The sequence below is a fragment of the Eschrichtius robustus genome, chromosome 1 (assembly GCF_028021215.1).
Source record: "Eschrichtius robustus isolate mEscRob2 chromosome 1, mEscRob2.pri, whole genome shotgun sequence".
In the NCBI taxonomy this organism is placed as follows: domain Eukaryota; kingdom Metazoa; phylum Chordata; class Mammalia; order Artiodactyla; family Eschrichtiidae; genus Eschrichtius; species Eschrichtius robustus.
Window position 1 is genome coordinate 144,913,188 of NC_090824.1, and position 26,996 is coordinate 144,940,183.

The 26,996-nt window shown below is 55.1% G+C and overlaps 10 non-coding genes across 10 annotated transcripts; all 10 read left to right on the plus strand.

The window, feature by feature from the left end:
* The first annotated feature begins 1,242 nt into the window (after positions 1-1,242).
* On the plus strand, positions 1,243-1,334 carry LOC137753773 (small nucleolar RNA SNORD116). Its single transcript, XR_011071577.1, has one exon. It is a non-coding gene; the product is annotated as a small nucleolar RNA SNORD116 (small nucleolar RNA).
* A 2,926-nt stretch (positions 1,335-4,260) lies between these two features.
* Positions 4,261-4,352, plus strand: LOC137777703 (small nucleolar RNA SNORD116). Its single transcript, XR_011076596.1, has one exon. It is a non-coding gene; the product is annotated as a small nucleolar RNA SNORD116 (small nucleolar RNA).
* Positions 4,353-6,760: 2,408 nt separating this feature from the next.
* LOC137753269 (small nucleolar RNA SNORD116) lies at positions 6,761-6,852 on the plus strand. Its single transcript, XR_011071436.1, has one exon. It is a non-coding gene; the product is annotated as a small nucleolar RNA SNORD116 (small nucleolar RNA).
* Positions 6,853-9,779: 2,927 nt separating this feature from the next.
* On the plus strand, positions 9,780-9,871 carry LOC137777707 (small nucleolar RNA SNORD116). The gene has a single exon (XR_011076598.1). It is a non-coding gene; the product is annotated as a small nucleolar RNA SNORD116 (small nucleolar RNA).
* A 2,409-nt stretch (positions 9,872-12,280) lies between these two features.
* Positions 12,281-12,372, plus strand: LOC137753290 (small nucleolar RNA SNORD116). Its single transcript, XR_011071441.1, has one exon. It is a non-coding gene; the product is annotated as a small nucleolar RNA SNORD116 (small nucleolar RNA).
* A 2,927-nt stretch (positions 12,373-15,299) lies between these two features.
* On the plus strand, positions 15,300-15,391 carry LOC137777713 (small nucleolar RNA SNORD116). The gene has a single exon (XR_011076599.1). It is a non-coding gene; the product is annotated as a small nucleolar RNA SNORD116 (small nucleolar RNA).
* Positions 15,392-17,799: 2,408 nt separating this feature from the next.
* Positions 17,800-17,891, plus strand: LOC137753008 (small nucleolar RNA SNORD116). Its single transcript, XR_011071354.1, has one exon. It is a non-coding gene; the product is annotated as a small nucleolar RNA SNORD116 (small nucleolar RNA).
* A 2,927-nt stretch (positions 17,892-20,818) lies between these two features.
* LOC137777718 (small nucleolar RNA SNORD116) lies at positions 20,819-20,910 on the plus strand. Its single transcript, XR_011076601.1, has one exon. It is a non-coding gene; the product is annotated as a small nucleolar RNA SNORD116 (small nucleolar RNA).
* Positions 20,911-23,318: 2,408 nt separating this feature from the next.
* On the plus strand, positions 23,319-23,410 carry LOC137753777 (small nucleolar RNA SNORD116). Its single transcript, XR_011071578.1, has one exon. It is a non-coding gene; the product is annotated as a small nucleolar RNA SNORD116 (small nucleolar RNA).
* A 2,927-nt stretch (positions 23,411-26,337) lies between these two features.
* Positions 26,338-26,429, plus strand: LOC137777722 (small nucleolar RNA SNORD116). Its single transcript, XR_011076602.1, has one exon. It is a non-coding gene; the product is annotated as a small nucleolar RNA SNORD116 (small nucleolar RNA).
* Positions 26,430-26,996: the final 567 nt, after the last annotated feature.

The window sequence follows — 26,996 nt, forward strand, 5'->3', positions numbered from 1 at the left end:
TCCAGCATGCATGGCTTCAAGCCAGAGAAGTCATGCCGGTTCAAGGGTCCAGGATGTTGGAGGCGTCCCCTCATTGCACGGCTGTGGGTGACACGTTGTTTCTGGAGGACCTGCGTCTCATGGTTTCTCCTAGGTCTTGTCCTTGAAGGGAAGAAAGACAATGTGCAAGGTGCTACGATACGATACCCAGTTGCTGCAAGGGTTTGCCCCGCCACGTTGCGCATTGGAATGTCTCCCTTGCCATTAGCTTTGGTTGCGGTCCTAGGAAGTTCCTCTGGCTTGGCAGGAGACCAGGAAGTATGCCTGCTGGTGAGTCTCCCTTGATCAGTCCAGGGGTTCCTCAGGTGCCCTTTGTCACGGGTCCTTACGAGCCGCTTTTGATGGAGGTCGTCATATTCGGCCAAGGGCCCTTCCCTTGTGGAAGATCTCTCCCCTTGAGTGTGTGTCCACTGTGTGGAATCATAAGAGCCAAGGGCGTGTTTGTTGCCAAAGAGGGCACTTGCTCTTAGGCTGAGGGGGCCCAGTTGTCCTGAGGGCGTCTCAGGGGATCAGGAAGACATCGTTTTGCTGTGATGCAGGGTAGATTGCTCAGGAGAGGAATGTCAGGGCCCGAGACCAGGGTGTTGTTGGTCGGCGGCGCTCTTTGTCCTGATGGCCGCACGCTCTGTAGGCGCATGTGCCACGATGCTTTCACGTTTGGGTGCGTACACACAGGCAAGATGGACAACAAATGAAATGTTGAGGAGAGATAGAACACACATCACTGGGTGGTATCGACCTTTCCCTCGCTGCGCCCGTGCACCCTCCTCAAGCCTGCGTGTGTTCTCTCCCCCAGCCAGGTGGAATGCCAGGGAAAGAATGCCAGCAGCAGCCTGGGGCCATCCGTATAATCCCTGATACCCGTTGAAAGGAGGACGGCGTGGCAAGGCGCGGCCAGGCAAAGGAGTCTCGGAGGGGTCCTGGCGTGCATTCCATGAGGATCCTGCTTTAACCCTTGTTGCGGTAAGTGACACTTCTTTGCTAAACCTAAAGGTTTGGCGACGGGAACGTGTGCACCGGGGCTACACCCTCACCTTCTGGTCTTTTCTCGGGGAACACGAGCTTTGATGCCCTGAGAACTGGCTGCATTTCCTGACCCATGGCTCGGCTCTGGCCACTTCTGTACGCTGATATGATTCAGCTCGCTGGCCCTCCCATGGTGGAATCTGCAACTTTGCATGTCCAACGTTTGAGCATGTGCTTGGATCGATGATGACTCCCACAAATGCATTCCTTGGAAATCTGAACAAAATGAGGGAGAAATCCCTACCGTCTCCTCGTTGGAACTGAGGTCCAGCACGTGGCTCCCAAAAGGAAAGTAGGGAGAGGTTCACATTGCATTTGCAGCCGTGTGTGTCCACAGCCACGTTGTTCACGTTGAGGGTTGTGGTCATCTCATGGGGAGAAGAGCCATTGGGAAAGGAGCCTGGGATGCCAATGCAGGCGGGAAGGCGTGGGACAGCGTGCCGTCTCTGGGTTCCTTGGTCTAGCCAGGACTGCTGTCCCCTGCCACGGTTCAGCATGCAGGTAGGAGAGGAAGCGTGCGCCATTGCTGGTTCTGCCACCTACGCTTGAGTTCTACAGGCTGCCCCCACCTGCTGGTCATTGCCTTGTGGCCTCAAAGAAACAGAAGTCTGTAGGCTCAGGGTCAGAACAGGATTCCAGGCCTAGGGCAGGCTTCTTTGTCATGTTCTGCTTGGGAGACCATATGCAAATTAGGTTTCCCCTGATGAGGGGAGAAATCAAATGGGCCACTGTTCCTGGGAGTTTAGGCAATCTGATGGCTCCTCCTCGGGTTGTGTCCTGCTTGTGTGTGCTGTGTGAAGGGGCTGGAAAATGCCTTAGTCAAGCTTGGTCACGGCAAGCTTCCTTGGTGAGGGGTGGCACTGGCAACTTGCCGTGACACGTTGGGATCCCGGTGGAGAGAGATAAAGGTAAGGCGAGTGAAAGAGAGACGTGAGATGGCTGGCTAAGCCCACAGGTTTACTGGTGGGTGGATAGATCGACGGTGGCCATGGGGTTCCCGGAACACATTTTGGATTCCCTCAGGAGCATCTGGAGGCACGTGTAGGGAGAGAATACGGGAGCACATTTGTGGACTGTCCCGCCTCTTTCCTCTCCTTGGCCGATTTGCTTCATGGCGGGTCCTTGTCCAGCGAAAGGTTGCCTTCATGGCACAGTATGGTTTCTTCTCATGGGGGCCGATTTGGAGGCCTTGGGGTGTTTTGTCCCTGTCTGGCCACGTTCCCCCTGTGTTGAAGACGTGAAGGTGTTCCTGAGGACAGCCAATCATCATTTCTCTACCCGGCCCACATAGCGTTCCCTGAGGATTGGAGCTCTACCAGGAGGTCATTGGGCGCAACCATGCAGAAACAAGGGAGTCGGCTGCCAAGGAAAGGCTACAGTTTTAAGGGCAGGAGAGGATGTGTGGCGTGGGTGTCATTTTTCCTGCCACCCGCTGGTGCGTCGAGACTGTGGTATCCGGCGAGCCTGGCCACAGGCCAGACAAGTCACACCGGTTCAAGTGTCTAGGCTGTTGTCTGGGTTCTCTCGTTGCATGGCTGTGGGTAACAAGTTGCTTGCAGAGTACCTGGGCCTCACGGTTTCCCCAATGTCACGTCACTGATGGTCCCAGAGTGTGAAAGTACCAGACACCACTGCAAGTTACACCATGGCTGCAAGGGTTTCCCCGCCGCTTTGAGCATCTGAATGGTTCCCATGCCATTAGCTTTGTGTGTGGGCCAAGGGTAGGTTGCCAGTCTTGGCAGCAGGCCAGGAAGTATGGCTACAGGTGAATCTCCATTGTTCAGTCCAGGAGTTCCTCTGGTGTGTTTTGTCACCGGTCCCTACAAGCTGCTTTTGTTGGAGGTCGTCCCATTTGGCCAAGGGCCGTTCCCTTGTGGAAGATCTCAGGGACCACATTTCCCCTTGAGGGTGAGTCCACTGTGTGGAATCGTATGCGCCAGGAGTGGTTTGGTTCCCCAGAGGGCAGTGGCTCTTACGCTGCGTAATCCCATTTCCCCTGAGGGTGTCTCAGCGGTTCAGGATGACATCCCTATGCTGTGTCGGTGGGGAGGCGGCTCAGGCGGGGAAGTTCAAGGCCCATACCAGGGGTTTGATGGACGGCCGTGCTCTTTGTGTTGATGCCCGGGCACTCTGAAGGCATCCGTGCCACGAAGCATTCACGTTTGGCTGTGGACACACAGACATGATGGGCTGCAAATGAAATGTTGAGGGGAGATAGAGCGCACATCGCTGGGCGGTATCACCCTTTGCCTCTGTGCCCCCGTTCACTTTTCTCAAACATCCCTGTGTTCTGTCACACTGAGGCAGGTGGTGGAGTGCCCGGAACAAACACCTGAAGCAAAATGGGGCCCTCTGTATAGTCCGTGGTACCTGGAGAAGTGAGGACAGTGCGGCAAGTGGAGGCAAGTCGAGGCAAAAGAGTCTCAGAGTGATTTTGGCGTGAAGTACTTCAGGATCCTCGTAGGAACCTTGTGGTGGTGAGTGGAAATTCTTTGCAGAAACCTAGATGTTTGTCCACGGGGACTTGTGCCCTGAGACTACACCCTCACCTTCTTGGCTCTTCCAGTGGCAGCCCAGATCCGATGCCATGATCCTTAGCTCCATTGGCAGCCCCGTGGGTCGGCTCTGGCCGCTCCTGACTGCTGACATGATTGAGATCATTGGCTGCCCTGCGGTGGAGCCAGCAACTTTGAACGTGCAGCCTTTGAGCAGGTGGATTGAGGATGACTCCCATAAATGCACTGCTTGGCACTCTGAACCAATGAATGGGTCTCAGGTTTCTCCGCAGTCATGTCACTGACGGGCCCGGGGGCGAAAATACAAGGCGGCAGGGAAAGTTACCCAGTTGCTGCAAGGGTTTGCCCTGCCAGTTTGGGCATTGGAATATCTCCAATGCCAATAGCTTTCTGTACGACCCAAGGGCATCGCCTCTGGCTTGACAAGGTTCCTGGTAGAAACCTTGTGGGGGTAAACGGAACTTCTTTGAAGAAACCTAGATGTTTGGCCACGGGGACTTGTGCGGCGAGACTACACCGTCACATTCCGGGTGCTTCCTGGGGCCCCCGAGCTCCGATGCCCTGAGACTTGGGTGCACTTTCTGCCCCGTGGCTCGAGTCTGGCCGCTCCCTACTGCTGAGAGGATTGAGCTTGCTGACAGTCCGCGACTTTGCACGTCCAGCCTTTGAGCAGCTGTGTGGATCGGTGATGACTCCCATAAATGCATTCCTTCGAAATCTAAACAAAATGAATGAGCAATACCTACCATCTTCTCATCCTAACTGAGGTCCAGCACGTGGCTCCCAAAGGAAAATTAGGGAGAGGTCCATGTCGCATTTGCTACTGTGGGCTCGCGCAGCAACATTGTTCAAGTTGAGGGTGGCGGGCTTCTCGTGCAGAAAGAGCCATGTGGAGATAAGTCTGGGATGTCCATCTACGTGCGAAGGCTAAGGACAACTTGACGTCTCTGGGCACCTGAGTCTAGCCAAAACTGCTATCCCCTGCCGCGGTCAGCATGCGGGTATGAAAGGAAGCATGAGCCACTGGTACTCCTCTGGCTTGCCCTCGAGACCTACAGGCCACCCTCGAGCTCAGGTCGTTGCCTTGTTCCCGCAAGGAAACAGAAGTCTCTGCACTCAGGGTCAGAGAAGGAGTCCTGGCCAGGCCAGGCTTCTATGTCATGTTCAGCTTGGGAGTTGGGATGTAGTTTACGTTTGCCCTGATGGTCAGGGGAAATCAAATGGGCCACCGTCCCACGGATTTGGGCGACGCTGTTGGCTCCTCCTTGGGTTGTGTCCTGCTTGTGTGTTGTGTGTGGAGAGGTTGGAAAATGCCTTAGGCAAATCCAGGGGACATCAAGCTACTTAGGTGAGGGGTGGATTCGTTTGGGTCCTGGTGGAGAGAGGAAGGCACGGCGAGCAGGAAATACACGTCAGAGTGTTGGCTAAGCCCACAGGCTTACTGTTGGGTGGATAGATGGTCGGTGGACATAGGGTTCCCGGAAATCTTTTGGGATATCTTCAGGAGCATTTGGAGTCCCGTGTAGGGAAGGAATACAGGTGCACATTCATGGACCATCTCAACCTTTTCCTCTCCTTTCTCAATGTGTTTCACGGCGGGTCCTTGTTCCAGTGAATGGTGCCTTCATGGCACAGTATGGTGTCTTCTCACTGGGCCCGATTTGGAGCCGTTGGGATGTTTTGTCCCTGTGTGGCCTCCTTGCCCCTATGTTGAGGATGTTAAGGTGTTCCATAGGACAGCCCAGCGTCATTGCTATACCCAGTTGGCATAGCATTCCCTGAGGTTTGGAGCTCTCCCCGGAGGTCTTTGGGCCCAACCATGCAGAAAGAAGCGAGTTGGCTGCCAAGGAAATGCTACAGGTTTAAGGGCTGGAGTGAAAGTGTGCTGCAGGGGTCATTTTGTCCTGCCGCCTTCTGGTGCTGCGAGCCTGTGATCTCCAGCATGCATGGCTTCAAGCCAGAGAAGTCATGCCGGTTCAAGGGTCCAGGATGTTGGAGGCGTTCCCTCATTGCACGGCTGTGGGTGACACGTTGGTTCTGGAGGACCTGGGTCTCATGGTTTCTCCAAGGTCTTGTCCTTGAAGGGAATAAAGACAATGTGCAAGGTGCTACGATAAGATACCCAGTTGCTGCAAGGGTTTGCCCCGCCACTTTGGGCATTGGAATGTCTCCCTTGCCATTAGCTTTGGTTGCGGTCCTAGGAAGTTCCTCTGGCTTGGCAGGAGACCAGGAAGTATGCCTGCTGGTGAGTCTCCCTTGATCAGTCCAGGCGTTCCTCAGGTGCCCTTTGTCACGGGTCCCTACGAGCCGCTTTTGATGGAGGTCGTCATATTCGGCCAAGGGCCCTTCCCTTGTGGAAGATCTCTCCCCTTGAGGGTGTGTCCACTGTGTGGAATCATAAGTGCCAAGGGCGTGTTTGTTGCCAAAGAGGGCACTTGTTCTTAGGCTGAGGGGGCCCAGTTGTCCTGAGGGTGTCTCAGGGGATCAGGAAGACATCGTTTTGCTGTGATGCAGGGCAGATTGCTCAGGAGAGGAATTTCAGGGCCCGAGACCAGGGTCTTGTTGGTCGGCGGCGCTCTTTGTCCTGATGGCCGCACGCTCTGTAGGCGCATGTGCCACGATGCTTTCACGTTTGGGTGCGTACACACAGGCAAGATGGACAGCAAATGAAATGTTGAGGAGAGATAGAACACACATCACTGGGTGGTATCGACCTTTCCCTCGCTGCGCCCGTGCACCCTCCTCAAGCCTGCGTGTGTTCTCTCACCCGAGCCAGGTGGAATGCCAGGGAAAGAATGCCAGCAGCAGCCTGGGGCCATCCGTATAATCCCTGATACCCGTTGAAAGGAGGACGGCGTGGCAAGGCGAGGCCAGGCGAAGGAGTCTCGGAGGGGTCCTGGCGTGCATTCCATGAGGATCCTGCTTTAACCCTTGTTGCGGTAAGCGACACTTCTTTGCTAAACCTAAAGGTTTGGCGACGGGAACGGGTGCACCGGGGCTACACCCTCACCTTCTGGTCTTTTCTCGGGATACACGAGCTTTGATGCCCTGAGAACTGGCTGCATTTCCTGACCCATGGCTCGGCTCTGGCCACTTCTGTACGCTGATATCATTCAGCTCGCTGGCCGTCCCATGGTGGAATCTGCAACTTTGCATGTCCAACGTTTGAGCATGTGCTTGGATCGATGACGACTCCCACAAATGCATTCCTTGGAAATCTGAACAAAATGAGTGAGAAATCCCTACCGTCTCCTCGTTGAAACTGAGGTCCAGCACGTGGCTCCCAAAAGGAAAGTAAGGAGAGGTTCACATTGCATTTGTGGCCGTGGGTGGCCACAGCCACGTTGTTCAAGTTGAGGGTTGTGGTCATCTCATGGGGAGAAGAGCCATTGGGAAAGGAGCCTGGAATGCCAATCCAGGCGGGAAGGCGTGGGACAGCGTGCCGTCTCTGGGTTCCTTGGTCTAGCCAGGACTGCTGTCCCCTGCCACGGTTCAGCATGCAGGTAGGAGAGGAAGCGTGCGCCATTGCTGGTTCTGCCACCTGCGCTTGAGTTCTACAGGCTGCCCCCACCTGCTGGTCATTGCCTTGTGGCCTCAAAGAAACAGAAGTCTGTAGGCTCAGGGTCAGAACAGGATTCCAGGCCTAGGGCAGGCTTCTTTGTCATGTTCTGCTTGGGAGACCATATGCAATTTAGGTTTCTCCTGATGAGGGGAGAAATGAAATGGGCCACTGTTCCTGGGAGTTTTGGCAATCTGATGGCTCCTCCTCGGGTTGTGTCCTGCTTGTGTGTGCTGTGTGAAGGGGCTGGAAAATGCCTTAGTCAAGCTTGGTCACGGCAAGCTTCCTTGGTGAGGGGTGGCTCTGGCATCTTGCCGTGACACGTTGGGATCCCGGTGGAGAGAGATTAAGGTAAGGCGAGTGAAAGAGAGACGTGAGATGGCTGGCTAAGCCCACAGGTTTACTGGTGGGTGGATAGATCGACGGTGGCCATGGGGTTTCCGGAACACATTTGGGATTCCCTCAGGAGCATCTGGAGGCACGTGTAGGGAGAGAATACGGGAGCACATTTGTGGACTGTCCCGCCTCTTTCCTCTCCTTGGCCGATTTGCTTCATGGCGGGTCCTTGTCCAGCGAAAGGTTGCCTTCATGGCACAGTATGGTGTCTTCTCATGGGGGCCGATTTGGAGGCCTTGGGGTGTTTTGTCCCTGTCTGGCCACGTTCCCCCTGTGTTGAAGACGTGAAGGTGTTCCTGAGGACAGCCAATCATCATTTCTCTACCCGGCCCACATAGCGTTCCCTGAGGATTGGAGCTCTACCAGGAGGTCATTGGGCGCAACCATGCAGAAACAAGGGAGTCGGCTGCCAAGGAAAGGCTACAGTTTTAAGGGCAGGAGAGGATGTGTGGCATGGATGTCATTTTTCCTGCCACCCGCTGGTGCGTCGAGACTGTGGTATCCGGCGAGCCTGGCCACAGGCCAGACAAGTCATACCGGTTCAAGTGTCTAGGCTGTTGTCTGGGTTCTCTCGTTGCATGGCTGTGGGTAACAAGTTGCTTGCAGAGTACCTGGGCCTCACGGTTTCCCCAATGTCACGTCACTGATGGTCCCAGAGTGTGAAAGTACCAGACACCACTGCAAGTTACACCATTGCTGCAAGGGTTTCCCCGCCGCGTTGAGCATCGGAATGGTTCCCATGCCATTAGCTTTGTGTGTGGGCCAAGGGTAGGTTGCCAGTCTTGGCAGCAGGCCAGGAAGTATGGCTACAGGTGACTCTCCATTGTTCAGTCCAGGAGTTCCTCTGGTGCGTTTTGTCACCGGTCCCTACAAGCTGCTTTTGTGGGAGGTCCTCCCATTTGGCCAAGGGCTGTTCCCTTGTGGAAGATCTCAGAGACCACATTTCCCCTTGAGGGTGAGTCCACTGTGTGGAAGCGTATGCGCCAGGAGTTGTTTGGTTCCCCAGAGGGCAGTGGCTCTTATGCTGAGTAATCCCATTTCCCCTGAGGGTGTCTCAGCGGTTCAGGGTGACATCCCTATGCTGTGTCGGTGGGGAGGCGGCTCAGGCGGGGAAGTTCAAGGCCCATACCAGGGGTTTGATGGACGGCCGTGCTCTTTGTGTTGATGCCCGTGCACTCTGAAGGCATCCGTGCCACGAAGCATTCACGTTTGGCTGTGGACACACAGACATGATGGGCTGCAAATGAAATGTTGAGGGGAGATAGAGCGCACATCGCTGGGCGGTATCACCCTTTGCCTCTGTGCCCCCGTTCACTTTTCTCAAACATCCCTGTGTTCTGTCACACTGAGGCAGGTGGTGGAGTGCCCGGGAACAAACACCTGCAGCAGCATGGGGCCCTCTGTATAGTCCATGGTACCTGGAGAAGTGAGGACAGTGCGGCAAGTTGAGGCAAGTCGAGGCAAAAGAGTCTCAGAGTGATTTTGGCGTGAAGTACTTGAGGATCCTCGTAGGAACCTTGTGCTGGTGAGTGGAAATTCTTTGCAGAAACCTAGATGTTTGGCCACGGGGACTTGTGCCCTGAGACTACACCCTCACCTTCTTGGCTCTTCCAGTGGCACCCGAGATCCGATGCCATGATCCTTAGCTCCATTGGCAGCCCCGTGGGTCGGCTCTGGCCGCTCCTGACTGCTGACATGATTGAGATCGTTGGCTGCCCTGCGGTGGAGCCTGCAACTTTGAACGTGCAGCCTTTGAGCAGGTGGATTGATGATGACTCCCATAAATGCACTGCTTGGCACTCTGAACCAATGAATGGGTCTCAGGTTTCTCCGCGGTCATGTCACTGACGGGCCCGGGGGCGAAAATACAAGGCGCCAGGGCAAGTTACCCAGTTGCTGCAAGGGTTTGCCCTGCCAGTTTGGGCATTGGAATATCTCCAATGCCAATAGCTTTCTGAACGACCCAAGGGCATCGCCTCTGGCTTGAAAAGGTTCCTGGTAGAAACCTTGTGGGGGTAAACGGAACTTCTTTGAAGAAACCTAGATGTTTGGCCACGGGGATTTGTGCGGCGAGACTACACCGTCACATTCCGGGCGCTTCCTCGGGCACCCGAGCTCCGATGCCCTGAGACTTGGGTGCACTTTCTGCCCCGTGGCTCGAGTCTGGCCGCTCCCTACTGCTGAGAGGATTGAGCTTGCTGACAGTCCGCGACTTTGCACGTCCAGCCTTTGAGCAGCTGCGTGGATCGGTGATGACTCCCATAAATGCATTCCTTCGAAATCTAAACAAAATGAATGAGCAATACCTACCATCTTCTCATCCTAACTGAGGTCCAGCACGTGGCTCCCAAAGGAAAATTAGGGAGAGGTCCATGTCGCATTTGCTACTGTGGTCTCGCGCAGCAACATTGTTCAAGTTGAGGGTGGCGGGCTTCTCGTGCAGAAAGAGCCATGTGGAGAGAAGTCTGCGATGTCCATCTACGTGGGAAGGCTAAGGACAACTTGACGTCTCTGGGCACCTGAGTCTAGCCAAAACTGCTATCCCCTGCCGCGGTCAGCATGCGGGTATGAAAGGAAGCATGAGCCACTGGTACTCCTCTGGCTTGCCCTCGAGACCTACAGGCCACCCTCGAGCTCAGGTCGTTGCCTTGTTCCCGCAAGGAAACAGAAGTCTCTGCACTCAGTGTCAGAGAAGGAGTCCTGGCCAGGCCAGGCTTCTATGTCATGTTCAGCTTGGGAGTTGGGATGTAGTTTACGTTTGCCCTGATGGTCAGGGGAAATCAAATGGGCCACCGTCCCACGGATTCGGGCGACGCCGTTGGCTCCTCCTTGGGTTGCGTCCTGCTTGTGTGTTGTGTGTGGAGAGGTTGGAAAATGCCTTAGGCAAATACAGGGGACATCAAGCTACTTAGGTGAGGGGTGGATTCGTTTGGGTCCTGGTGGAGAGAGGAAGGCACGGCGAGCAGGAAATACACGTCAGAGTGTTGGCTAAGCCCACAGGCTTACTGTTGGGTGGATAGATGGTCGGTGGACATAGGGTTCCCGGAACTCTTTTGGGATATCTTCAGGAGCATTTGGAGTCCCGTGTAGGGAAGGAATACAGGTGCACATTCATGGACCATCTCAACCTTTTCCTCTCCTTTCTCAATGTGTTTCACGGCGGGTCCTTGTTCCAGTGAATGGTGCCTTCACGGCACAGTATGGTTTCTTCTCACTGGGCCCGATTTGGAGCCGTTGGGATGTTTTGTCCCTGTGTGGCCTCCTTGCCCCTATGTTGAGGATGTTAAGGTGTTCCATAGGACAGCCCAGCGTCATTGCTATACCCAGTCGGCATAGCATTCCCTGAGTTTTGGAGCTCTCCCCGGAGGTCTTTGGGCCCAACCATGCAGAAAGAAGCGAGTTGGCTGCCAAGGAAATGCTACAGGTTTAAGGGCTGGAGTGAAAGTGTGCTGCAGGGGTCATTTTGTCCTGCCGCCTTCTGGTGCTGCGAGCCTGTGATCTCCAGCATGCATGGCTTCAAGCCAGAGAAGTCATGCCGGTTCAAGGGTCCAGGATGTTGGAGGCGTTCTCTCATTGCACGGCTGTGGGTGACACGTTGGTTCTGGAGGACCTGGGTCTCATGGTTTCTCCAAGGTCTTGTCCTTGAAGGGAAGAAAGACAATGTGCAAGGTGCTACGATAAGATACCCAGTTGCTGCAAGGGTTTGCCCCGCCACTTTGGGCATTGGAATGGCTCCCTTGCCATTAGCTTTGGTTGCGGTCCTAGGAAGTTCCTCTGGCTTGGCAGGAGACCAGGAAGTATGCCTGCTGGTGAGTCTCCCTTGATCAGTCCAGGCGTTCCTCAGGTGCCCTTTGTCACGGGTCCGTACGAGCCGCTTTTGATGGAGGTCGTCATATTCGGCCAAGGGCCCTTCCCTTGTGGAAGATCTCTCCCCTTGAGGGTGTGTCCACTGTGTGGAATCATAAAGTGCCAAGGGCGTGTTTGTTGCCAAAGAGGGCACTTGTTCTTAGGCTGAGGGGGCCCAGTTGTCCTGAGGGTGTCTCAGGGGATCAGGAAGACATCGTTTTGCTGTGATGCAGGGCAGATTGCTCAGGAGAGGAATTTCAGGGCCCGAGACCAGGGTCTTGTTGGTCGGCGGCGCTCTTTGTCCTGATGGCCGCACGCTCTGAAGGCGCCTGTGCCACGATGCTTTCACGTTTGGGTGCGTACACACAGGCAAGATGGACAGCAAATGAAATGTTGAGGAGAGATAGAACACACATCACTGGGTGGTATCGACCTTTCCCTCGCTGCGCCCGTGAATCCTCCTCAAGCCTGTGTGTGTTCTCTCACCCGAGCCAGGTGGAATGTCAGGGAAAGAATGCCAGCAGCAGCCTGGGGCCATCCGTATAATCCCTGATACCCGTTGAAACGAGGACGGCGTGGCAAGGCGAGGCCAGGCGAAGGAGTCTCGGAGGGGTCCTGGCGTGCATTCCATGAGGATCCTGCTTTAACCCTTGTTGCGGTAAGCGACACTTCTTTGCTAAACCTAAAGGTTTGGCGACGGGAACGTGTGCACCGGGGCTACACCCTCACCTTCTGGTCTTTTCTCGGGGAACATGAGCTTTGATGCCCTGAGAACTGGCTGCATTTCCTGACCCATGGCTCGGCTCTGGCCACTTCTGTACGCTGATATGATTCAGCTCGCTGGCCGTCCCATGGTGGAATCTGCAACTTTGCATGTCCAACGTTTGAGCATGTGCTTGGATCGATGATGACTCCCACAAATGCAATCCTTGGAAATCTGAACAAAATGAGTGAGAAATCCCTACCGTCTCCTCGTTGGAACTGAGGTCCAGCACGTGGCTCCCAAAAGGAAAGTAGGGAGAGGTTCACATTGCATTTGCGGCCGTGGGTGTCCACAGCCACGTTGTTCAAGTTGAGGGTTGTGGTCATCTCATGGGGAGAAGAGCCATTGGGAAAGGAGCCTGGGATGCCAATCCAGGCGGGAAGGCTTGGGACAGCGTGCCGTCTCTGGGTTCCTTGGTCTAGCCAGGACTGCTGTCCCCTGCCACGGTTCAGCATGCAGGTAGGAGAGGAAGCGTGCGCCATTGCTGGTTCTGCCACCTGCGCTTGAGTTCTACAGGCTGCCCCCACCTGCTGGTCATTGCCTTGTGGCCTCAAAGAAACAGAAGTCTGTAGGCTCAGGGTCAGAACAGGATTCCAGGCCTAGGGCAGGCTTCTTTGTCATGTTCTGCTTGGGAGACCATATGCAATTTAGGTTTCTCCTGATGAGGGGAGAAATCAAATGGGCCACTGTTCCTGGGAGTTTAGGCAATCTGATGGCTCCTCCTCGGGTTGTGTCCTGCTTGTGTGTGCTGTGTGAAGGGGCTGGAAAATGCCTTAGTCAAGCTTGGTCACGGCAAGCTTCCTTGGTGAGGGGTGGCTCTGGCATCTTGCCGTGACACGTTGGGATCCCGGTGGAGAGAGATTAAGGTAAGGCGAGTGAAAGAGAGACGTGTGATGGCTGGCTAAGCCCACAGGTTTACTGGTGTGTGGATAGATCGACGGTGGCCATGGGGTTCCCAGAACACATTTGGGATTCCCTCAGGAGCATCTGGAGGCACGTGTAGGGAGAGAATACGGGAGCACATTTGTGGACTGTCCCGCCTCTTTCCTCTCCTTGGCCGATTTGCTTCATGGCGGGTCCTTGTCCAGCGAAAGGTTGCCTTCATGGCACAGTATGGTGTCTTCTCATGGGGGCCGATTTAGAGGCCTTGGGGTGTTTTGTCCCTGTCTGGCCACGTTCCCCCTGTGTTGAAGACGTGAAGGTGTTCCTGAGGACAGCCAAGCATCATTTCTGTACCCGGCCCACATAGCGTTCCCTGAGGATTGGAGCTCTACCAGGAGGTCATTGGGCGCAACCATGCAGAAACAAGGGAGTCGGCTGCCAAGGAAAGGCTACAGTTTTAAGGGCAGGAGAGGATGTGTGGCCTGGGTGTCATTTTTCCTGCCACCCGCTGGTGCGTCGAGACTGTGGTATCCGGCGAGCCTGGCCACAGGCCAGACAAGTCATACCGGTTCAAGTGTCTAGGCTGTTGTCTGGGTTCTCTCGTTGCATGGCTGTGGGTAACAAGTTGCTTGCAGAGTACCTGGGCCTCACGGTTTCCCCAATGTCACGTCACTGATGGTCCCAGAGTGTGAAAGTACCAGACACCACTGCAAGTTACACCATTGCTGCAAGGGTTTCCCCACCGCGTTGAGCATCGGAATGGTTCCCATGCCATTAGCTTTGTGTGTGGGCCAAGGGTAGGTTGCCAGTCTTGGCAGCAGGCCAGGAAGTATGGCTACAGGTGAATCTCCATTGTTCAGTCCAGGAGTTCCTCTGGTGTGTTTTGTCACCGGTCCCTACAAGCTGCTTTTGTGGGAGGTCCTCCCATTTGGCCAAGGGCCGTTCCCTTGTGGAAGATCTCAGGGACCACATTTCCCCTTGAGGGTGAGTCCACTGTGTGGAAGCGTATGCGCCAGGAGTGGTTTGGTTCCCCAGAGGGCAGTGGCTCTTACGCTGAGTAATCCCATTTCCCCTGAGGGTGTCTCAGCGGTTCAGGGTGACATCCCTATGCTGTGTCGGTGGGGAGGCGGCTCAGGCGGGGAAGTTCAAGGCCCATACCAGGGGTTTGATGGACGGCCGTGCTCTTTGTGTTTATGCCCGTGCACTCTGAAGGCATCCGTGCCACGAAACATTCACGTTTGGCTGTGGACACACAGACATGATGGGCTGCAAATGAAATGTTGAGGGGAGATAGAGCGCACATCGCTGGGCGGTATCACCCTTTGCCTCTGTGCCCCCGTTCACTTTTCTCAAACATCCCTGTGTTCTGTCACACTGAGGCAGGTGGTGGAGTGCCCGGGAACAAACACCTGCAGCAGCATGGAGCCCTCTGTATAGTCCATGGTACCTGGAGAAGTGAGGACAGTGTGGCAAGTTGAGGCAAGTCGAGGCAAAAGAGTCTCAGAGTGATTTTGGCGTGAAGTACTTGAGGATCCTCGTAGGAACCTTGTGCTGGTGAGTGGAAATTCTTTGCAGAAACCTAGATGTTTGGCCACGGGGACTTGTGCCCTGAGACTACACCCTCACCTTCTTGGCTCTTCCAGTGGCACCCGAGATCCGATGCCATGATCCTTAGCTCCATTGGCAGCCCCGTGGGTCGGCTCTGGCCGCTCCTGACTGCTGACATGATTGAGATCGTTGGCTGCCCTGTGGTGGAGCCTGCAACTTTGAACGTGCAGCCTTTGAGCAGGTGGATTGATGATGACTCCCATAAATGCACTGCTTGGCACTCTGAACCAATGAATGGGTCTCAGGTTTCTCCGCAGTCATGTCACTGACGGGCCCGGGGGCGAAAATACAAGGCGCCAGGGCAAGTTACCCTGTTGCTGCAAGGGTTTGCCCTGCCAGTTTGGGCATTGGAATATCTCCAATGCCAATAGCTTTCTGTACGACCCAAGGGCATCGCCTCTGGCTTGACAAGGTTCCTGGTAGAAACCTTGTGGGGGTAAACGGAACTTCTTTGAAGAAACCTAGATGTTTGGCCACGGGGGCTTGTGCGGCGAGACTACACCGTCACATTCCGGGCGCTTCCTGGGGCACCCGAGCTCCGATGCCCTGAGACTTGGGTGCACTTTCTGCCCCGTGGCTCGAGTCTGGCCGCTCCCTACTGCTGAGAGGATTGAGCTTGCTGACAGTCCGCGACTTTGCACGTCCAGCCTTTGAGCAGCTGCGTGGATCGGTGATGACTCCCATAAATGCATTCCTTCGAAATCTAAACAAAATGAATGAGCAATACCTACCATCTTCTCATCCTAACTGAGGTCCAGCACGTGGCTCCCAAAGGAAAATTAGGGAGAGGGCCATGTCGCATTTGCTACTGTGGGCTCGCGCAGCAACATTGTTCAAGTTGAGGGTGGCGGGCTTCTCGTGCAGAAAGAGCCATGTGGAGAGGAGCCTGGGATGTCCATCTACGTGGGAAGGCTAAGGACAACTTGACGTCTCTGGACACCTGAGTCTAGCCAAAACTGCTATCCCCTGCCGCGGTCAGCATGCGGGTATGAAAGGAAGCATGAGCCACTGGTACTCCTCTGGCTTGCCCTCGAGACCTACAGGCCACCCTCGAGCTCAGGTCGTTGCCTTGTTCCCGCAAGGAAACAGAAGTCTCTGCACTCAGGGTCAGAGAAGGAGTCCTGGCCAGGCCAGGCTTCTATGTCATGTTCAGCTTGGGAGGTGGGATGTAGTTTACGTTTGCACTGATGGTCAGGGGAAATCAAATGGGCCACCGTCCCACGGATTTGGGTGACGCTGTTGGCTCCTCCTTGGGTTGTGTCCTGCTTGTGTGTTGTGTGTGGAGAGGTTGGAAAATGCCTTAGGCAAATCCAGGGGACATCAAGCTACTTAGGTGAGGGGTGGATTCGTTTGGGTCCTGGTGGAGAGAGGAAGGCAAGGCGAGCGGGAAATACACGTGAGAGTGTTGGCTAAGCCCATAGGCTTACTGTTGGGTGGATAGATGGTCGGTGGACATAGGGTTCCCGGAACTCTTTTGGGATATCTTCAGGAGCATTTGGAGTCCCGTGTAGGGAAGGAATACAGGTGCACATTCATGGACCATCCCAAACTTTTCCTCTCCTTTCTCAATGTGCTTCACGGCGGGTCCTTGTTCCAGTGAATGGTGCCTTCACGGCACAGTATGGTGTCTTCTCACTGGGCCCGATTTGGAGCCGTTGGGATGTTTTGTCCCTGTGTGGCCTCCTTGCCCCTATGTTCAGGATGTTAAGGTGTTCCTTAGGACAGCCCAGCGTCATTGCTATACCCAGTCGGCATAGCATTCCCTGAGGTTTGGAGCTCTCCCCGGAGGTCTTTGGGCCCAACCATGCAGAAAGAAGCGAGTTGGCTACCAAGGAAATGCTACAGGTTTAAGGGCTGGAGTGAAAGTGTGCTGCAGGGGTCATTTTGTCCTGCCGCCTTCTGGTGCTGCGAGCCTGTGATCTCCAGCATGCATGGCTTCAAGCCAGAGAAGTCATGCCGGTTCAAGGGTCCAGGATGTTGGAGGCGTTCCCTCATTGCACGGCTGTGGGTGACACGTTGGTTCTGGAGGACCTGGGTCTCATGGTTTCTCCAAGGTCTTGTCCTTGAAGGGAAGAAAGACAATGTGCAAGGTGCTACGATAAGATACCCAGTTGCTGCAAGGGTTTGCCCCGCCACTTTGGGCATTGGAATGGCTCCCTTGCCATTAGCTTTGGTTGCGGTCCTAGGAAGTTCCTCTGGCTTGGCAGGAGACCAGGAAGTATGCCTGCTGGTGAGTCTCCCTTGATCAGTCCAGGCGTTCCTCAGGTGCCCTTTGTCACGGGTCCCTACGAGCCGCTTTTGATGGAGGTCGTCATATTCGGCCAAGGGCCCTTCCCTTGTGGAAGATCTCTCCCCTTGAGGGTGTGTCCACTGTGTGGAATCATAAGTGCCAAGGGCGTGTTTGTTGCCAAAGAGGGCACTTGCTCTTAGGCTGAGGGGGCTCAGTTGTCCTGAGGGTGTCTCAGGGGATCAGGAAGACATCGTTTTGCTGTGATGCAGGGCAGATTGCTCAGGAGAGGAATTTCAGGGCCCGAGACCAGGGTCTTGTTGGTCGGCGGCGCTCTTTGTCCTGATGGCCGCACGCTCTGTAGGCGCGTGTGCCACGATGCTTTCACGTTTGGGTGCATACACACAGGCAAGATGGACAGCAAATGAAATGTTGAGGAGAGATAGAACACACATCACTGGGTGGTATCGACCTTTCCCTCACTGCGCCCGTGCACCATCCTCAAGCCTGCGTGTGTTCTCTCACCCGAGCCAGGTGGAATGCCAGGGAAAGAATGCCAGCAGCAGCCTGGGGCCATCCGTATAATCCCTGATACCCGTTGAAACGAGGACGGCGTGGCAAGGCGAGGCCAGGCGAAGGAGTCTCGGAGGGGTCCTGGCGTGCATTCCATGAGGATCCTGCTTTAACCCTTGTTGCGGTAAGCGACACTTCTTTGCTAAACCTAAAGGTTTGGCGACGGGAACGTGTGCACCGGGGCTACACCCTCACCTTCTGGTCTTTTCTCGGGGAACACGAGCTTTGATGCCCTGAGAACTGGCTGCATTTCCTGACCCATGGCTCGGCTCTGGCCACTTCTGTACGCTGATATGATTCAGCTTGCTGGCCGTCCCATGGTGGAATCTGCAACTTTGCATGTCCAACGTTTGAGCATGTGCTTGGATCGATGATGACTCCCACAAATGCATTCCTTGGAAATCTGAACAAAATGAGTGAGAAATCCCTACCGTCTCCTCGTTGGAACTGAGGTCCAGCACGTGGCTGCCAAAAGGAAAGTAAGGAGAGGTTCACATTGCATTTGTGGCCGTGGGTGTCCACAGCCACGTTGTTCAAGTTGAGGGTTGTGGTCATCTCATGGGGAGAAGAGCCATTGGGAAAGGAGCCTGGGATGCCAATCCAGGCGGGAAGGCGTGGGACAGCGTGCCGTCTCTGGGTTCCTTGGTCTAGCCAGGACTGCTGTCCCCTGCCACGGTTCAGCATGCAGGTAGGAGAGGAAGCGTGCGCCATTGCTGGTTCTGCCACCTGCGCTTGAGTTCTACAGGCTTCCCCCACCTGCTGGTCATTGCCTTGTGGCCTCAAAGAAACAGAAGTCTGTAGGCTCAGGGTCAGAACAGGATTCCAGGCCTAGGGCAGGCTTCTTTGTCATGTTCTGCTTGGGAGACCATATGCAATTTAGGTTTCTCCTGATGAGGGGAGAAATCAAATGGGCCACTGTTCCTGGGAGTTTAGGCAATCTGATGGCTCCTCCTCGGGTTGTGTCCTGCTTGTGTGTGCTGTGTGAAGGGGCTGGAAAATGCCTTAGTCAAGCTTGGTCACGGCAAGCTTCCTTGGTGAGGGGTGGCTCTGGCGTCTTGCCGTGACACGTTGGGATCCCGGTGGAGAGAGATTAAGGTAAGGCGAGTGAAAGAGAGACGTGAGATGGCTGGCTAAGCCCACAGGTTTACTGGTGGGTGGATAGATCGACGGTGGCCATGGGGTTCCCGGAACACATTTGGGATTCCCTCAGGAGCATCTGGAGGCACGTGTAGGGAGAGAATACGGGAGCACATTTGTGGACTGTCCCGCCTCTTTCCTCTCCTTGGCCGATTTGCTTCATGGCGGGTCCTTGTCCAGCGAAAGGTTGCCTTCATGGCACAGTATGGTGTCTTCTCATGGGGGCCGATTTGGAGGCCTTGGGGTGTTTTGTCCCTGTCTGGCCACGTTCCCCCTGTGTTGAAGACGTGAAGGTGTTCCTGAGGACAGCCAAGCATCATTTCTCTACCCGGCCCACATAGCGTTCCCTGAGGATTGGAGCTCTACCAGGAGGTCATTGGGTGCAACCATGCAGAAACAAGGGAGTCGGCTGCCAAGGAAAGGCTACAGTTTTAAGGGCAGGAGAGGATGTGTGGCCTGGGTGTCATTTTTCCTGCCACCCACTGGTGCGTCGAGACTGTGGTATCCGGCGAGCCTGGCCACAGGCCAGACAAGTCATACCGGTTCAAGTGTCTAGGCTGTTGTCTGGGTTCTCTCGTTGCATGGCTGTGGGTAACAAGTTGCTTGCAGAGTACCTGGGCCTCACGGTTTCCCCAATGTCACGTCACTGATGGGCCCAGAGTGTGAAAGTACCAGACACCACTGCAAGTTACACCATTGCTGCAAGGGTTTCCCCGCCGCATTGAGCATCGGAATGGTTCCCATGCCATTAGCTTTGTGTGTGGGCCAAGGGTAGGTTGCCAGTCTTGGCAGCAGGCCAGGAAGTATGGCTACAGGTGAATCTCCATTGTTCAGTCCAGGAGTTCCTCTGGTGTGTTTTGTCACCGGTCCCTACAAGCTGCTTTTGTGGGAGGTCGTCCCATTTGGCCAAGGGCCGTTCCCTTGTGGAAGATCTCAGGGACCACATTTCCCCTTGAGGGTGAGTCCACTGTGTGGAAGCGTATGCGCCAGGAGTGGCTTGGTTCCCCAGAGGGCAGTGGCTCTTACGCTGAGTAATCCCATTTCCCCTGAGGGTGTCTCAGCGGTTCAGGGTGACATCCCTATGCTGTGTCGGTGGGGAGGCGGCTCAGGCGGGGAAGTTCAAGGCCCATACCAGGGGTTTGATGGACGGCCGTGCTCTTTGTGTTGATGCCCGTGCACTCTGAAGGCATCCGTGCCACGAAGCATTCACGTTTGGCTGTGGACACACAGACATGATGGGCTGCAAATGAAATGTTGAGGGGAGATAGAGCGCACATCGCTGGGCGGTATCACCCTTTGCCTCTGTGCCCCCGTTCACTTTTCTCAAACATCCCTGTGTTCTGTCACACTGAGGCAGGTGGTGGAGTGCCCGGGAACAAACACCTGCAGCAGCATGGAGCCCTCTGTATAGTCCATGGTACCTGGCGAAGTGAGGACAGTGCGGCAAGTTGAGGCAAGTCGAGGCAAAAGAGTCTCAGAGTGATTTTGGCGTGAAGTACTTGAGGATCCTCGTAGGAACCTTGTGCTGGTGAGTGGAAATTCTTTGCAGAAACCTAGATGTTTGGCCACGGGGACTTGTGCCCTGAGACTACACCCTCACCTTCTTGGCTCTTCCAGTGGCACCCGAGATCCGATGCCATGATCCTTAGCTCCATTGGCAGCCCCGTGGGTCGGCTCTGGCCGCTCCTGACTGCTGACATGATTGAGATCGTTGGCTGCCCTGCGGTGGAGCCTGCAACTTTGAACGTGCAGCCTTTGAGCAGGTGGATTGATGATGACTCCCATAAATGCACTGCTTGGCACTCTGAACCAATGAATGGGTCTCAGGTTTCTCCGCAGTCATGTCACTGACGGGCCCGGGGGCGAAAATACAAGGCGCCAGGGCAAGTTACCCAGTTGCTGCAAGGGTTTGCCCTGCCAGTTTGGGCATTGGAATATCTCCAATGCCAATAGCTTTCTGTACGACCCAAGGGCATCGCCTCTGGCTTGACAAGGTTCCTGGTAGAAACCTTGTGGGGGTAAACGGAACTTCTTTGAAGAAACCTAGATGTTTGGCCACGGGGACTTGTGCGGCGAGACTACACCGTCACATTCCGGGCGCTTCCTGGGGCACCCGAGCTCCGATGCCCTGAGACTTGGGTGCACTTTCTGCCCCGTGGCTCGAGTCTGGCCGCTCCCTACTGCTGAGAGGATTGAGCTTGCTGACAGTCCGCGACTTTGCACGTCCAGCCTTTGAGCAGCTGCGTGGATCGGTGATGACTCCCATAAATGCATTCCTTCGAAATCTAAACAAAATGAATGAGCAATACCTACCATCTTCTCATCCTAACTGAGGTCCAGCACGTGGCTCCCAAAGGAAAATTAGGGAGAGGTCCATGTCGCATTTGCTACTGTGGGCTCGCGCAGCAACATTGTTCAAGTTGAGGGTGGCGGGCTTCTCGTGCAGAAAGAGCCATGTGGAGAGGAGCCTGGGATGTCCATCTACGTGGGAAGGCTAAGGACAACTTGACGTCTCTGGGCACCTGAGTCTAGCCAAAACTGCTATACCCTGCCGCGGTCAGCATGCGGGTATGAAAGGAAGCATGAGCCACTGGTACTCCTCTGGCTTGCCCTCGAGACCTACAGGCCACCCTCGAGCTCAGGTCGTTGCCTTGTTCCCGCAAGGAAACAGAAGTCTCTGCACTCAGGGTCACAGAAGGAGTCCTGGCCAGGCCAGGCTTCTATGTCATGTTCAGCTTGGGAGGTGGGATGTAGTTTACGTTTGCCCTGATGGTCAGGGGAAATCAAATGGGCCACCGTCCCACGGATTTGGGCGACGCTGTTGGCTCCTCCTTGGGTTGTGTCCTGCTTGTGTGTTGTGTGTGGAAAGGTTGGAAAATGCCTTAGGCAAATCCAGGGGACATCAAGCTACTTAGGTGAGGGGTGGATTCGTTTGGGTCCTGGTGGAGAGAGGAAGGCAAGGCGAGTGGGAAATACACGTGAGAGTGTTGGCTAAGCCCACAGGCTTACTGTTGGGTGGATAGATGGTCGGTGGACATAGGGTTCCCGGAACTCTTTTGGGATATCTTCAGGAGCATTTGGAGTCCCGTGTAGGGAAAGAATACAGGTGCACATTCATGGACCATCCCAACCTTTTCCTCTCCTTTCTCAATGTGCTTCACGGCGGGTCCTTGTTCCAGTGAATGGTGCCTTCACGGCACAGTATGGTGTCTTCTCACTGGGCCCGATTTGGAGCCGTTGGGATGTTTTGTCCCTGTGTGGCCTCCTTGCCCCTATGTTGAGGATGTTAAGGTGTTCCTTAGGACAGCCCAGCGTCAGTGCTATACCCAGTCGGCATAGCATTCCCTGAGGTTTGGAGCTCTCCCCGGAGGTCTTTGGGCCCAACCATGCAGAAAGAAGCGAGTTGGCTGCCAAGGAAATGCTACAGGTTTAAGGGCTGGAGTGAAAGTGTGCTGCAGGGGTCATTTTGTCCTGCCGCCTTCTGGTGCTGCGAGCCTGTGATCTCCAGCATGCATGGCTTCAAGCCAGAGAAGTCATGCCGGTTCAAGGGTCCAGGATGTTGGAGGCGTTCCCTCATTGCACGGCTGTGGGTGACACGTTGGTTCTGGAGGACCTGGGTCTCATGGTTTCTCCAAGGTCTTGTCCTTGAAGGGAAGAAAGACAATGTGCAAGGTGCTACGATAAGATACCCAGTTGCTGCAAGGGTTTGCCCCGCCACTTTGGGCATTGGAATGGCTCCCTTGCCATTAGCTTTGGTTGCGGTCCTAGGAAGTTCCTCTGGCTTGGCAGGAGACCAGGAAGTATGCCTGCTGGTGAGACTCCCTTGATCAGTCCAGGCGTTCCTCAGGTGCCCTTTGTCACGGGTCCCTACGAGCCGCTTTTGATGGAGGTCGTCATATTCGGCCAAGGGCCCTTCCCTTGTGGAAGATCTCTCCCCTTGAGGGTGTGTCCACTGTGTGGAATCATAAGTGCCAAGGGCGTGTTTGTTGCCAAAGAGGGCACTTGTTCTTAGGCTGAGGGGGCCCAGTTGTCCTGAGGGTGTCTCAGGGGATCAGGAAGACATCGTTTTGCTGTGATGCAGGGCAGATTGCTCAGGAGAGGAATTTCAGGGCCCGAGACCAGGGTCTTGTTGGTCGGCGGCGCTCTTTGTCCTGATGGCCGCACGCTCTGTAGGCGCATGTGCCACGATGCTTTCACGTTTGGGTGCGTACACACAGGCAAGATGGACAGCAAATGAAATGTTGAGGAGAGATAGAACACACATCACTGGGTGGTATCGACCTTTCCCTCGCTGCGCCCGTGGACCCTCCTCAAGCCTGCGTGTGTTCTCTCACCCGAGCCAGGTGGAATGCCAGGGAAAGAATGCCAGCAGCAGCCTGGGGCCATCCGTATAATCCCTGATACCCGTTGAAAGGAGGACGGCGTGGCAAGGCGAGGCCAGGCGAAGGAGTCTCGGAGGGGTCCTTGCGTGCATTCCATGAGGATCCTGCTTTAACCCTTGTTGCGGTAAGCGACACTTCTGTGCTAAACCCAAAGGTTTGGCGACGGGAACGTGTGCACCGGGGCTACACCCTCAACTTCTGGCCTTTTCTCGGGGAACACGAGCTTAGATGCCCTGAGAACTGGCTGCATTTCCTGACCCATGGCTCGGTTCTGGCCACTTCTGTACGCTGATATGATTCAGCTCGCTGGCCATCCCATGGTGGAATCTGCAACTTTGCATGTCCAACGTTTGAGCATGTGCTTCGATCGATGATGACTCCCACAAATGCATTCCTTGGAAATCTGAACAAAATGAGTGAGAAATCCCTACCGTCTCCTCGTTGGAACTGAGGTCCAGCACGTGGCTCCCAAAAGGAAAGTAGGGAGAGGTTCACATTGCATTTGCGGCCGTGGGTGTCCACAGCCACGTTGTTCAAGTTGAGGGTTGTGGTCATCTCATGGGGAGAAGAGCCATTGGGAAAGGAGCCTGGGATGCCAATCCAGGCGGGAAGGCGTGGGACAGCGTGCCATCTCTGGGTTCCTTGTTCTAGCCAGGACTGCTGCCCCCAGCCATGGTTCAGCATGCAGGTAGGAGAGGAAGCGTGCGCCATTGCTGGTTCTGCCACCTGCACTTGAGTTCTACAGGCTGCCCCCACCGGCTGGTCATTGCCTTGTGGCCTCAAAGAAACAGAAGTCTGTAGGCTCAGGGTCAGAACAGGATTCCAGGCCTAGGGCAGGCTTCTTTGTCATGTTCTGCTTGGGAGACCATATGCAATTTAGGTTTCTCCTGATGAGGGGAGAAATCAAATGGGCCACTGTTCCTGGGAGTTTAGGCAATCTGATGGCTCCTCCTCGGGTTGTGTCCTGCTTGTGTGTGCTGTGTGAAGGGGCTGGAAAATGCCTTAGTCAAGCTTGGTCACGGCAAGCTTCCTTGGTGAGGGGTGGCTCTGGCATCTTGCCATGACACGTTGGGATCCCGGTGGAGAGAGATTAAGGTAAGGCGAGTGAAAGCGAGACGTGAGATGGCTGGCTAAGCCCACAGGTTTACTGGTGGGTGGATAGATCGACGGTGGCCATGGGGTTCCCGGAACACATTTGGGATTCCCTCAGGAGCATCTGGAGGCACGTGTAGGGAGAGAATACGGGAGCACATTTGTGGACTGTCCCGCCTCTTTCCTCTCCTTGGCCGATTTGCTTCATGGCGGGTCCTTGTCCAGCGAAAGGTTGCCTTCATGGCACAGTATGGTGTCTTCTCATGGGGGCCGATTTGGAGGCCTTGGGGTGTTTTGTCCCTGTCTGGCCACGTTCCCCCTGTGTTGAAGACGTGAAGGTGTTCCTGAGGACAGCCAAGCATCATTTCTCTACCCGGCCCACATAGCGTTCCCTGAGGATTGGAGCTCTACCAGGAGGTCATTGGGCGCAACCATGCAGAAACAAGGGAGTCGGCTGCCAAGGAAAGGCTACAGTTTTAAGGGCAGGAGAGGATGTGTGGTGTGGGTGTCATTTTTCCTGCCACCCGCTGGTGCGTCGAGACTGTGGTATCCGGCGAGCCTGGCCACAGGCCAGACAAGTCATACCGGTTCAAGTGTCTAGGCTGTTGTCTGGGTTCTCTCGTTGCATGGCTGTGGGTAACAAGTTGCTTGCAGAGTACCTGGGCCTCACGGTTTCCCCAATGTCACGTCACTGATGGTCCCAGAGTGTGAAAGTACCAGACACCACTGCAAGTTACACCATTGCTGCAAGGGTTTCCCCGCCGCGTTGAGCATCGGAATGGTTCCCATGCCATTAGCTTTGTGTGTGGGCCAAGGGTAGGTTGCCAGTCTTGGCAGCAGGCCAGGAAGTAGGGCTACAGGTGAATCTCCATTGTTCAGTCCAGGAGTTCCTCTGGTGTGTTTTGTCACCGGTCCCTACAATCTGCTTTTGTGGGAGGTCGTCCCATTTGGCCAAGGGCCGTTCCCTTTTGGAAGATCTCAGGGACCACATTTCCCCTTGAAGGTGAGTCCACTGCGTGGAAGCGTATGTGCCAGGAGTGGTTTGGTTCCCCAGAGGGCAGTGGCTCTTACGCTGAGTAATCCCATTTCCCCTGAGGCTGTCTTAGCGGTTCAGGGTAACATCCCTATGCTGTGTCGGTGGGGAGGCGGCTCAGGCGGGGAAGTTCAAGGCCCATACCAGGGGTTTGATGGACGGCCGTGCTCTTTGTGTTGATGCCCGTGCACTCTGAAGGCATCCGTGCCACGAAGCATTCACGTTTGGCTGTGGACACACAGACATGATGGGCTGCAAATGAAATGTTGAGGGGAGATAGAGCGCACATCGCTGGGCGGTATCACCCTTTGCCTCTGTGCCCCCGTTCACTTTTCTCAAACATCCCTGTGTTCTATCACACTGAGGCAGGTGGTGGAGTGCCCGGGAACAAACACCTGCAGCAGCATGGAGCCCTCTGTATAGTCCATGGTACCTGGAGAAATGAGGACAGTGTGGCATGTTGAGGCAAGTCGAGGCAAAAGAGTCTCAGAGTGATTTTGGCGTGAAGCACTTGAGGATCCTCGTAGGAACCTTGTGCTGGTGAGTGGAAATTCTTTGCAGAAACCTAGATGTTTGGCCACGGGGACTTGTGCCCTGAGACTACACCCTCACCTTCTTGGCTCTTCCAGTGGCACCCGAGATGCGATGCCATGATCCTTGGCTCCATTGGCAGCCCCGTGGGTCGGCTCTGGCCGCTCCTGACTGCTGACATGATTGAGATCGTTGGCTGCCCTGCGGTGGAGCCTGCAACTTTGAACGTGCAGCCTTTGAGCAGGTGGATTGATGATGACTCCCATAAATGCACTGCTTGGCACTCTGAACCAATGAATGGGTCTCAGGTTTCTCCGCAGTCATGTCACTGACGGGCCCGGGGGCGAAAATACAAGGCGCCAGGGCAAGTTACCCAGTTGCTGCAAGGGTTTGCCCTGCCAGTTTGGGCATTGGAATATCTCCAATGCCAATAGCTTTCTGTACGACCCAAGGGCATCACCTCTGGCTTGACAAGTTTCCTGGTAGAAACCTTGTGGGGGTAAACGGAACTTCTTTGAAGAAACCTAGATGTTTGGCCACGGGGGCTTGTGCGGCGAGACTACACCGTCACATTCCGGGCGCTTCCTGGGGCACCCGAGCTCCGATGCCCTGAGACTTGGGTGCACTTTCTGCCCCGTGGCTCGAGTCTGGCCGCTCCCTACTGCTGAGAGGATTGAGCTTGCTGACAGTCCGAGACTTTGCACGTCCAGCCTTTGAGCAGCTGTGTGGATCGGTGATGACTCCCATAAATGCATTCCTTCGAAATCTAAACAAAATGAATGAGCAATACCTACCATCTTCTCATCCTAACTGAGGTCCAGCACGTGGCTCCCAAAGGAAAATTAGGGAGAGGTCCATGTCGCATTTGCTACCGTGGGCTCGCGCAGCAACATTGTTCAAGTTGAGGGTGGCGGGCTTGTCGTGCAGAAAGAGCCATGTGGAGAGGAGCCTGGGATGTCCATCTACGTGGGAAGGCTAAGGACGACTTGACGTCTCTGGGCACCTGAGTCTAGCCAAAACTGTTATCCCCTGCCGCGGTCAGCATGCGGGTATGAAAGGAAGCATGAGCCACTGGTACTCCTCTGGCTTGCCCTCGAGACCTACAGGCCACCCTCGAGCTCAGGTCGTTGCCTTGTTCCCGCAAGGAAACAGAAGTCTCTGCACTCAGGGTCAGAGAAGGAGTCCTGGCCAGGCCAGGCTTCTATGTCATGTTCAGCTTGGGAGGTGGGATGTAGTTTACGTTTGCCCTGATGGTCAGGGGAAATCAAATGGGCCACCGTCCCACGGATTTGGGCGACGCTGTTGGCTCCTCCTTGGGTTGTGTCCTGCTTGTGTGTTGTGTGTGGAGAGGTTGGAAAATGCCTTAGGCAAATCCAGGGGACATCA